Genomic DNA, 8,398 nt, shown 5'->3' with positions numbered 1-8,398 from the left:
GATGCTGAAGCTGAAGTTCCAATACTCTGGCCACATGATGCAAAGAGCTGACTCATTGGAAAAGACCCTGATGCTGGGAAAGATTGAGGGCAGGAGGAGAAGGGGATGACAGAGGATGAGACAGTTGGACGGCATCACCAACTTGATGGACATAAGTTTGAGCAAGCTCCAGGAGATGGTGAAGGACAGGGAAGCCTGGCATGCTGCAGTCCATGGGTGTCACAAAGAGTCCGACATGACTTACTGACTGAACAACAACACATGCGTATTGGCTTCAAATTTAAAGTCACCAGTTGCCCTAGCCCCTAAGAGTCAGCCTGTTCTTTGAGGCTTCGAGGTCAGGCATTAACGTCTCCTCTCTAGCTTTGAAAGTACTAGATGGCATCTTCTTTCAATAGAAGGCTGTTTTGCCTATACTGAAAATCTGTTGTTTAGTGTAGCCACCTTCATTAATGACCTTGGGTAGATATAGATAAACTGCACCTTCTACATCAGCACTTCCTATTTCACCTTGAACTTTTATGTGATGGGAACAGCTTCTTTCCTTAAACCTCATGAACCAACCTCTGCTATCTTCAAACATTTCTTTTGCCGCTTCCCTGGTGGCTCAGACAGTAAAGCGTCGGCCTGCAATTCAGGAGACCCAGGTTCGATCCCTGGGTCGGGAAGATCCCCTGGAGAAGGAAATAGCAATCCACTCCAGGACTCTTGCCTGGAAAATCCCATGGGCGGAGGAGCCTGGTAGGCTACAGTCCATTGTGTCGCAAAGAGTCGGACACAACTGAGCGACTTCACTTTCTTTCACTTTCACCTCTCTTAACCTTCATGGAATTGAAGAGTTGGGGCCTTGATCTGGTTTGAGCTTTGGCTTAAGGGAAAGATCTTCTATCTAGACCACAGAAACTTTCTCCATATCAGCAAAAAGCCTGTTTCATTTTCTTATTATTCATATGTTCATCTGAGTTAGCACTTTTAATTTCCTTCAAGAGCCTCCCTTTGCATTCACAACTTAGCTAACTGCTTGGTGCTAGAGGCTTACCTTTTGCTCTATCTTGGCATGCCTTCCTCACCAAGCTTAATTACTTCTAGCTTTTGATTTAAAGTGAGAAATGTGCAATTATTCCTTTAGTTTAAACATTTAAAGACTGTGTGGGGTTATTAATTAGCCCAGTTTCAATACTGTTGTGTTTCAGGGAATAGAGGTCCAAGTGGAGCGAGAGAGATGGGAAACAACCAGTTAGTAGAGCAGTCGGAACAGACACAACATTTATAAATTATGTTTGTCATTTCATATGGGCATGGGTCATGGCGTCCCCCAAACAATTACAATAGTAACATCAAAGATGACTTATCTGAGATAATCATAACAAATATAATTAAATAATGAAGTATGAAACATTGTGAGAATTAGCAAAATGTATAGATAAGAAGAGAGCAAATACTGCTGGAAATTGGCACTGATAGACTTGCTCGATGTAAGGTTGCCACAAACCTTCAGTTTGTAAAAACAAAACACAGGATCTGTGAAGCTCAATAAAGTGAAGTACAAGGTGTGTCCATAAAACAGAGGAATGTATGAGAATGATAGTCATGTTGAAAATAAGGTCAAGTTAAAAAGTAACATCTAACTTTTCAAACTTTCTGCCTCATTTATTACAGTTATGCAAAACCATGAGAGTATATTAAAAGATGGAAAAAGTTATGAAATCCTATAGAGTGTAAAGTTCAATTGTTCTATTTTCTATAAAAATAATTTCACTAAACCTGTTTATGCCAAACAGCTAGGAGTTACCTTTGATTCATCCCTATCTCTCACACTCTAAATCCAATTCTTCTGCAACTTCTGTAGACCTTCCCTCCAAAATACATCCCAACTTTGTCCATTTATCTGTCTCCACTATTATCACCACTATTTCATCCACCTTTATCTAGAACACTAAAAAATTCTTCTAGTTGGTCGTCAGCTTTCACTTTTAACCACCATTAATCCAAGTGACAGTCGCATGGTGTCCATTTTAAAACATAAATCAGATAATGTCATTCTTCAGCTCAAACCTCTCCAATGGTTGCCCCATCTATCTAGAAAAATCTCTGGACTCCTTACCCTAATTTATAAACCCCTCCCTTGGCTGTCGGACCCCACTACGGTCCAGAATCCTGCATTCTTTCTGTTCCCGCAACACTCCATGCTCATGCCTACTTTTATGTCTTGTACTTTCTGTTCCTCTGCATGGAATCCTTCCTTTGATCTTTGCATGGCTCAGTTCTTCTTGATATTTGCATGTCAGAACAAATGTCCTCTCCTCTGAGAGACACTTTTTTCTGATCACCCAACTCAGTTATGTTCTCTATCATATCACCCAATTCCATTTTTTAAACAGCACTTTTCACCACCTGGTATTTCTTATGCATTTATTTATTCAGCTACTCCCTATTAGAATGTAAACTCCATGAGATTAAAGACATTATCTTTTTCACTGCTTTATTTGCAGCTTCTAGAGCACTATCTGTAACATATCTGATTTATGATAAATATTCTTAAGTGAATGAAAAAAGAAGATGGGAACAAATTTGTATTTAATAATTTAAAGAGATATTCAATTGTTAAAATTTGTTGATCGAAGGGCACACAGTGAAGCTTACTCTCTGTGGTTGGTTCAAAATAACACTCTAAATATATAACAATTGTGATATATATATCTGTCTCAGAAACATTAGAAATCACTTGTTCCTAACTTCTCATTTTTCAAACATGTAAACACAGATAAATAAGATTAAATGAACACACAGATAGTAAGTTGCAGAAACGGGACTGGAACCCACGTCGCCGGGGTTCTAACATAGTGTTCTTTCCATACCTTTCTTATTGTTAAAAATAAATACTTTGGTCATTATCAAATACTTGTTCTCTTTTTTTTCAAATACTCTACTATAGTATAACAAAACTTAAAAGGTAGGTCTTTCATGAAAAGAATTAATGAATTAAAGAATGCTTTACTTATGAGTATATGGTCTGCTATGGGTGAGAACTTAACATTGTAAAATAAAAATAAATCACACATGTTCAATCCTCATGAAAAACTAATACTTAGCTAAAACTGAATGATGACATCTAAAAGTTAGAGATGTATTGCAATACAGTTGCTAAAACTAATTTGTAACATTGCAAAATGTGACAGATTAAATTTTAACATATTACATTTTCAACTCACAGAAAGATTGTATATAGTAAATCAATTTCCACTTCATGTAACAGAAGTTTTGAAAGGGCATAAGCCAATAGTTCTAGTAGTTGAGTGAGATTTTTTTAAAATTAGGGTCAGAGTCACAAAAACTTAACCTACATATCTGAAAATCTTCAAAACTGATTTATAGAATACTATTTTAAAAGATTTCCCGATCACAGCATGCTTCCACATTTATACTTCAATCATTTTCATTGTACAAAACCCCTGAAACATACAATTAATGATTATAATGTCTCCAGATCATATGCATCACAGGACAGGAGGCTGATCCTTATATTCGCCAGCACAAATTCTTTTGGGTATGAAATGAATGAGACAAGGAGTCACAAGCTATCAGAATATGACATGTATGCGTATGAAATCAAGCAAAAGTATTAGGTGACTATCACAGAGCTAGGACACTCAGTGTAAAAGATAATAGATTATCCCTGTCCCCAATAAATTTACAATTGTTGATGAGAAAAAATTTATATCAGAAACTACAACTGTATTGTACATGCATATACACAGAGGGAAAAATCATAGAAAGTAAATTAAACTTTTAGAGAAAAGTAACTCTTCCCTGATAAATAACAGCTTGTACTATTAGATACTATGAATAAAGCTTCTCAGCTTACATGTCTCAATTTTTGGAGCGCTCTCAGCTTTGATTCTACAACACCTCAAAGATTCCAGAAGAGTGTTGAACCATGTGACAAAAGTCTTCAGGTGGATCTTGAAATAATCTTTAAAGAAATCTTCTCAGGTAGGCAAAACACTTTGTTTCATTTGGCTTTTGTCTTTTAATTTTAAAAGCACCTATTTTATTTTCCAATAGACACCTCTTTTCAGATGCAAATGTAACTATTACTTAAACACTCCTTTCAGATGTTAACATTATACCTTTCTGAATGCTAATTAACAAAAAGAAGAAATGGTTGATACTTGGTTCTTGATTTTGAATCAATGTGAAATATTGATGCTTTCCTCTTAGGCTCAGATTTTTCTTTAAGATATCTTTTCTTTGATTGTAAAATATATCATATATACAGAAGGCTGTACAAAATACATATGTGCTGTTTAAATAACTACCTACTGAACGTTCATGTAACCATCACTCAGGTTAAGAAATAAGATCCTAGGTATTTTTTAATGCATTGTCACAGAAGGAAGGGAACAATTTATGATGAGAGAGTCTAAATTTCCTTTTTGTTCTTTAATCAAAAATGAAAAATTTCCCTAATCATTTTTTTGACATGTTAGTCCCAAATTTGTTTACTGAAGTAAACTGTAAACAAGTGCAAACATCTTACATCCTAAATTCAAATTAAATTCTTTCCATAATAGTTTATGATGCTACTTGATGTATTTAAGGGGAAGAGGCAACATATAATTAATAAAGAACAAATTATTTTAAACCTATGCTGTTGATGTTTTTTAAATTATAATTGTGATTTATTGTCCTATATTGTTGCTAATGTTTTTAAAGCCTCCTGTGAAAATGTTTGACCATGAAGAATGATTAACAAGCCTAAATAAAATGTGGTCTCTAACATGATTTTTAAGTACAGTGGCCCTAAATACTGAAAAGTGCATTGAATGACTGTTTCTTCTTTTGCAAAAAATAATCCATTGTCTTCTGGACTTATCACCTTATGTAATATTTTGCATTAAGATAAAATCCTGCATTCAACAAGTAGTTACTGAGTTCAATGCAGTACTAAGCACCATGAAGAAGTGAACAAAAGTAGTAAAACATAATCCCTGCCTTCAGGGGAGCTTAAAAACACTGGGGAAGCTAAAGCATTCACTAATGAGGCAACTGAAAAAATACTTACAATCCATAATCAATTGTCTGAGAGTAAAGCACAGACTGATTATAGAAACTCACGAAACTAAAAAATTGGTTGTATTTCAAAAGGAGTTTGCAAGGGTGCTGTTTTGAATTTCAAACTTTTTACCAACAGAAATATTATAAATACATGCTGACTGGATTTATAGGTTTGCCAAGAGAAACTCATTTAATTCATAATATATGGAAATTCTCTCTGTATATTTGCCAAGAAAATACAGTAGAAAGGAAAAGTGTTGTAATACTATTAGACAAAAATTGGAAAACAAAAATGGGTATGAAATAGGCTTGTAAAATACATCTTGACATATTCTGAATGCTGATGCTTGAGAAGGAGTGTATTTGTTACTAATTAAAGCAGGTAGATGAAGACTGCTGTGGCGATTTGGAAAGGCATCACTAAATCAGGAGCACTTGTGGTCCAAGACATATCTCTATTTCAACTCCAAATATACATTTTTCATTTTCATTCACTCATTCAACAAGTATTTATTGAAAATCTCTACTATGTGTCAGGCACTGTTCTAGGCACTGGGAACGCATGGGGGAGAGAGCATGGAAAACTCACAGCTTCCCTTCTAGTTGGGGATGGGAGGGAAAAACAACAGTGTCAAGAAGAGATGAGTGTTTTTCCTTACTTCATCTTGAACATTACTCAAGATTATGACAAATATTAATTTTATATTTACCTTCATGGTCAGGGTTGGAATGTCTCTTTGTCCTAAATGGAACTAAAGAAGGGAGAGGGAAAATATAGGGTGCAGACATTTCCTAGGGTTTCTGGCAACAACCATAAGATGGGAAAGGGAAGTATGCTGGAAAAGATTACCTCTGTTATGATCAATGAGAGGGAAAAAAAATGAGTGTGATTCATTTGATGGGAAGGGTGTTATTTTACATCAGGCAGAAATCACCAAGCCTTGGTGAGCTTGGGCACTGTTAAAAGCAATCTAGAGGAGGAGATAGTTTTCATTGACCATTTAAACCTGTCTTGGACATTTCCCCTTTCTCTCCCTTCCTCCTTCTGTGCTTCCATTCCTCTCTTCCTTCCTCCCTCCCTCCCTCCTCCCCTCCCTCTCTCTCTTCCTTCCATTTTTCCTTCTTTCCTTCTCTCCTTCCTTTTTTGAAGCAAACATATACTGGTGATTGCCAGGCACAATCCTAAGCATTAGAGATAAAAACATATGACACAGTCCTGGCCTGGTCCTGAAGCAACAAGAGTCTAAAAGAGTGTTCCCAACTCAGGGATTAGTTATATCCAGGGGGAGCACTTTTAACTACTTAACAACCCATGTAGCACAAGCCTACCAATGAAAATATATGCCAGTCAAGGTTCCAGAGTAGAATCCTGGAAATGCACTGTAGGTAGACTTGTATGGCTGTATAGTGGAGAGGTGGGAGGAGCTCCTGAGCGAGGAGCTGGAGTAACCAGGATAATTGGGAGGTAAGGGTACTTGTGGGGGGGGTCACCATAGTAACGATTTACCAGATGCTATAAAAGTATTAGTCATGTTAACAATGACTGTCATTTAATGATGATATGACTGTATCAACGAGTACCAATTAAATCCTTGGCTCTACCTACATCCAATGCTTAGGAAAAGAAGGAAGTGGTTGTAGTGAGTGAGGGAAGCTCTCTTGAGTGAGTCCTGAGCTTAGTCTTGAGAAAGAAGATTGCCATTAATTGGTGACTAGGACGGGGAGGACATTCAGACATGAGAACTCACCCAAGTAACAGTGGAAATGGATAAATCATATACAGAATGACATTAAAGAGATCTACTTAACTGGAAATGTAGGCAGTGAGAATGTATTACGCTAGAAGGAAGAGTGCACTTGGAAGAATGGGTTGTGTGCAAGCAGCAAGGGAGAGGGGGGAGTGGTGGTTGTGGTGCTAGGGTTACAAGCTTAGTTCTGACATAGCAGGAAAAAAAGGGGGAGCTACTCTGTTTGTCCTAAAATGATGAATGTGACATATGAGGAAAAATATTCTGCTGACTATATGTAGACTGAAGAAGCATAAAGGCAGTTTAAGTGGCTACTTCAGCAGCCCTGGTGAAGTTCATTAGGGCATGAACCAGTGTGCTGACTACAGAAATGAAAGGAAGGGTTCAACTTGATAGATACTGCAAGACCATGTGAGGACTGGAGAAAGAGGAACAGATGATAAGCACAATCTATTATCTTAAATATGACAGCTGGTTTTCTAAATCCCCAAAGAAAAATGCAAGTCTCTAATACTAATTTCTTAAAGAACAGCAATTTAGCCATACATGAATCCTATTTAATTTACAAAATAAAGGTCCTAACTTTTGATGATGGGCAGTATGAATTGATAATCTTTTGACACTCAGAATGAGGCTGCTGTATTATACCAACAAGGAAGAGCGTTAAGCTATTTTTTAAACCGTTTATTGATATTAACGTAGAAAATGCATATAGTATGAAATCATTGACATGTATCTGACGTCTGCTAGATTTAATTGTTCTGATGTTCTGTTTACTTACTAAAAGTCACTTCCAAATGAGTTTTATCTTTTGAAGGTGGGAAGAAATGCTTGGTTTTTAACTAAGTTAATTTTCAATTGACTCCTAAGATAACAGGGAAGCTTCAGGAGCCTAATTAAGCCATGTATTTGCTCTAATTACTTTAGCTGCAGACTGCTAGGAAACAAAAGCAGCAAACAAACCTGCTCTGTGCGCAACACCCAGGCATTTGACAGTTGTTTTCTCCAGCAGAGATTTTGAGTAGCACAGAAGTTAAGCTGAGACGAAAAGCCATCATCTGCAAGTGGTGGCTGCAGCTAGAAATCACAGGGCAGCCCTTTTTTTCCTGAATAATGTAGAAAACATCATTTATCATGCATGATTTTATTCATGTCCTAACACAAAGAAAGCAATCATCACTAGCATCATTTTTAATATCAAGGTAGCACCACATTTTTATCAACATAATTGGATGTTAGCTCACAAAGACTATAGAGTTAGTACTTAAAGGACAATTTATATATTGGGCAAGAATAATAGTGCTTTTATAGTGCTTACTTTTTCTTCTTAGGCTTTATTCTCTTGAATAATGTCCATATTTAATGTAACAGTTTGCAAGCTAAGTAAATTCACACTTCTTTTATTCATTTTGATTTCAGTACAAGTGGAGTTTAGAAGACTGATGATCATGTGTATAAGGAAAAAAAGCAGATGAGGTTGTATTACTGGCTACTCAATTCGGTTAAACAATTGCCTTCTTAAAACAGGATTCACAGGAAATTCCTTTTAAAGGCAAACCCCACTCAAGGCACATTTTTTCAATAGAAACTAT

This window comes from Oryx dammah, unplaced genomic scaffold (assembly GCF_014754425.2).
Source record: "Oryx dammah isolate SB20612 unplaced genomic scaffold, SCBI_Odam_1.1 HiC_scaffold_23, whole genome shotgun sequence".
Lineage (NCBI taxonomy): Eukaryota > Metazoa > Chordata > Mammalia > Artiodactyla > Bovidae > Oryx > Oryx dammah.
This window is presented reverse-complemented; position numbering follows the sequence as displayed.